Below are 4,553 nucleotides of genomic sequence, written 5' to 3' on the forward strand. Positions count from 1 at the left end.
TCAACTTCGTGGGATTCTAGTTCTTACCAGCCCATATCGATAATGAGAAGAACATTCATTTGATGACTTAGTGCATTCTTGTTATGGTAAGCGTTTGTTTGTTTCATGACAGTGCACGTTCCTACTTAGATCGCTGTATTAAAATTGCTATATTATTTATTGTTTGAACTTAATAGTTCCAATCTATATATGTAACTGACTTTGACCAGAAGATACTGATGATAAACAATAAGTTATTTTCAACATTATATTTTTGTCTTATTTCAAGGCAGTCATATTTATAGAGTATAAGTTTTTACCTAGTGTTTGCAGACGATTTTCAGAAACCTACTCTGTAATGATCTATGAAGCAATGCACAATGCATTTTATTACCCTTCTATAATACAAAGGAATCTTATAATACTACTTCGTTAGATGTATTAAGTTAAACATACTTAAATAATGATTACAAGCAGAAATGACAAAACTAGAATCAGTAAGTGTACAGCACAATTATTACCTAATGTTATTAATAAATAATCCTTTAAAATACATTTGATAAAATAACACTAGCTTTCATAAAATATTTTTCTTCACCAAGATAAATAATTAGTCACAAAATTCTGCTATAAGAGACTACATAAATGTAGACTCACTCAACACAAGTCAATAGTACTATATTTTTAAAGATGTTTGTCTTTCTGGCGGTTCCTTTGTTCTCTCACCTCACTGGAACAGCTTCTTCATTGGGGAATAAACACATCCTGAGAATGCCAAGGAACAATCAGAATTTTGAGTTCCTTTCATAATAGCTTCTTGATACTGTTTCATTCCAGGCAAAAACTTGCTGTGTGGACAAAACAAACGAGATTTATAACTGGATTCAAAGGCCATATCTTAAATATATTATCAAAACTAAATTAAACTTTGAATAACTGATTTTTATCACAACTTTTTCAATTTAGTTGGTATTTGGCCAATTAAATACATACTTTAGAAAAATGGTATCATATATTCGAGTTGAAATCGCTAACACATAACACACTGAAGATACTATAACTCGAGACAAATCTAGATGCATCCAAACGTTTGGTTACTCGCGGTGTTATCTTTTTTTTTTAGTTCATACACATATTTATAGCAATTATCTTGAAATAAATGTTTAAGATTCGAAATACGACTTCTAATGTCATGGCTTAAATGCCCATGTTTTCATAGGATCCAATGAAACGTGTGATTTTAAGTACATCACAGTATCACGTGTGCAAATAATTAGCTTAAACGCACATGACGTGAAACATATAGTAACAGTAGATTAATGTATCATGGAAATGCTAAGAATTGAGTTTAATTTTAACATGTACGTTTGAAATACACAATTATTTCATTTTGAAACTCCTGCTTATCTGCCATGTATTTGAGTTGTTGTTTTTACAGGTGTACCTATATAAGTGAAATCCAATCAATAAGTTCTACCTTGCTAATCTTATGAAGGCTTCAGTTGCTGGGAGCCTCTTCACCACATAATCACTCAGTTCACACATTGCTTTGGCCTGACACACATCTTCTTGGATGCCCAGGTAATAGAAAGAGGTTTCTGTGAGGTTGACATCGTTGAGGTTTGTCATTATGCGGTTAAAATCTACTTCATTCACGGCATCAGCGAACGTACGGAATGCGGCAGACGTAGCGACAGGAACTCCGAGCAGGGAAGAAATGGAAGGAAAAAAGAATGCCAAGATGAAATAGAAAAAATACGCAACACCAAATGCCAAAACAGCTGTCTGAGCGTGCTGGCTATGTTGGATATGGCAGAAGCAATAACGGGGAATACTTGTGTTCCTAGAGGGACGAGCTCAGCAGGAAGCAATCCCGTGAGGAGTCCCTCAACTCCAGCTCGTTCGTATTTCTCCACCTTAACAGGATCGGTCAAAGACTTGCCAAATAGGCCCAGCATGGTCAGGCATAGAAGTGGGATCACAAAAATACTGAAGAGTTTCATTTTGGTTTCTGAAATAAAGTTTTTATAGAAAAGTGGGATCACAAAAATACTGAAGAGTTTCAATTTGGTTTCTGAAATAAAGTTTTTATAATATTAATTAAACATAGTAATTTGTATGTATTAAGTGTAAACGAATGTTATATATATTAGTCTTATTTTCAAGCTAAAAAATTAAGCAAAGAACACTCTTTAAAGCAACAATCCTTTGACTAACAAATAACTACAAACGTAACTTGTAAATCATGTTTTTGTAAACCTAAAACGCAGGCAGAATAGGAATAAAAAGGTATTTGTTTGCTTGGACAAAGGTCTCATCTTCTTTTGTGGTGGTTGCGAAATGTAACAATAAACAAACGAAATATATATAGTACACAAACACACATATATGTCTATGTATAAATATATATATATATACAAAAAGTCTGCTTCTAGGTTTTGTTTTTTCTTTCTAAGCACAAAGAGCTGTCTGTGCTCTGCCCACCACGGGTATCGAAACCCAATTTTAAGCCTTATATGGGGGATAGACATTTTAAAGACGACCAAGGAATTCTGATATTAATGCTTGCATCATCTAGTATTATATATATGTTAGTAGGAAAATATATTGCATTAGTTTGGAATAATGCTTTATGTAAAAACCTTCTGGCTGATAGATGGGACAATCTTAAAAAAAAAGTTCTTCTATTTGTCTTATCTGTCTAATATAAGCAGCAAAGAACCCACCAAAAATATTGGATTTGTAATCGCATTCAGTAGGAATCACGATTAAGTTGGGAAACCTATTTCAAAATGATCTTACAATATTTCTTAAAACGTATTGTAATTGATATGCCCTTAGTTAACCCTAAGAGATATAGAAACATACATAAATCGTATTTCTCAGTTCATTGTTGCATTTTCTAAACCCAGTCATTGAATTAAAACAGTTAAGTATTATAAACATTCTCACATTTTAGAACAATAAATAGTATGAACAAATGAAGTAATATACCATTTCATTTTCTAAAGTAATTCTAAACTAAGCCTAAAATAGTGCGCTTCACACTCTTCAGGGAGTTTTATTCGTTCTAATATTATAAATTAGGTATCAAATTAATGTTTAACAGCCTCACCTTTTTGCAGGCTAACTTTGACTAGGCTTCTAGATTTCTGGACAAGTGAATAAATTCTCTCTCTCTCTCTGTAAAATTAATGATTTGGCTCTTGACCAGACCTTTATAGCTTGAGAACCGGTCAGTTTAGTAGGTCAAAGACTAGCCATCTTCCGGATGCTGGGGGTCATTTACCTTACCCGAAGAACATATTGTCCATATACTAGTACACAAATTAAGAATAAGAAGGTCGAAAGTTTAAATCGGTGACACTGTGAGGCCCAATACCTTTCAATGTAACAATATCAAAATGTTCTTTTCCCGCCAAAAAACAACAATGAGATGTCCCCCCTTTACAAAGCCCTGGAGCTCAGATTGAGTCCAAATAAACCCTTTAAATTACATAGTGAGAATTAGCTCCTAAAAATTAAAACCTAACAAGTTTAAATTAAAATTAAAAATTCTGTAATACAGTGTTGAGATTTCAAGACTCCATTCATGTTTTTACTTATTTGTTGTACAATTTGTTAAATTAACTGAAATAGGGGTTAATTATTTAAAATTGGATCCTGTATCTCCAATTAAACTGTAAACGTAACCTAAAAATAACACAAAAGAAATGACCTTTATATCTGACGTAAAGTAAGAAATAACTGAAAGTATGTAAAGTAATACTGTTGTGGAGAGTCTAGTGTTACAAAGTATACAATTATATAAGATATATCTATTGTACTAGTATGTATATTCTTAAACACTTATAGAAAATATATTATAGTTATAGCAACCCCTGAGCTCTAAGAACAGTTCTAAGTTCACTAAGAAAACAATGATTATTGAGTTTTAAGAAACAACCTGTTTATAAGGTTCATTTAGAACATATTAATTACTAAGCTATAAAAACAGTCTTTTAAAAAGGTTTGCCGAGGACATTGATTATTGAGTTTAAGAAACAACCTATTCGTAAAATTCACTAAGGACGTATTGATTAATGGGTTTTAAAAACATTTTATGAGGTTCATTAAGGTCATATTGATTACTAAGCTTTAAAAAACAACCCTTTATGAGGTTCATTAAGGTCATGCTGATTACTAACCTTTAAAAAACAACCCTTTATGAGGTTTATTAAGGTCATATTGATTACTAAGCTTTAAAAACAACCCTTTATGAGGTTTATTAAGGTCATATTGATTACTAAGCTTTAAAAAACAACCCTTTATGAGGTTCATTAAGGTCATATTGATTACTAAGCTTTAAAAACAACCCTTTATGAGGTTTATTAAGGTCATATTGATTACTAAGCTTTGAAAAACAACCCTTTATGAGGTTCATTAAGGTCATATTGATTACTAAGCTTTAAAAAACAACCCTTTATGAGGTTTATTAAGGTCATATTGATTACTAAGCTTTAAAAAACAACCCTTTATGAGGTTCATTAAGGTCATGCTGATTACTAAGCTTTAAAAAACAACCCTTTATGAGG

At 31.9% G+C, this 4,553-nt stretch overlaps 1 long non-coding RNA gene across 1 annotated transcript; it reads right to left on the reverse strand.

Moving 5' to 3' along the window:
* Nucleotides 1-378: 378 nt before the first annotated feature.
* On the reverse strand, nt 379-3,181 carry LOC111087036. Its single transcript, XR_002611760.1, has 3 exons — nt 3,095-3,181; nt 1,457-1,990; nt 379-827 (listed from the first exon to the last, which is right to left on the reverse strand). It is a non-coding gene; the product is annotated as an uncharacterized LOC111087036 (long non-coding RNA).
* Between the last annotated feature and the right edge of the window lie 1,372 nt (nt 3,182-4,553).

The sequence above is a fragment of the Limulus polyphemus genome, unplaced genomic scaffold, assembly GCF_000517525.1.
Source record: "Limulus polyphemus unplaced genomic scaffold, Limulus_polyphemus-2.1.2 Scaffold1662, whole genome shotgun sequence".
NCBI classification, from domain to species: Eukaryota; Metazoa; Arthropoda; class Merostomata; order Xiphosura; family Limulidae; genus Limulus; species Limulus polyphemus.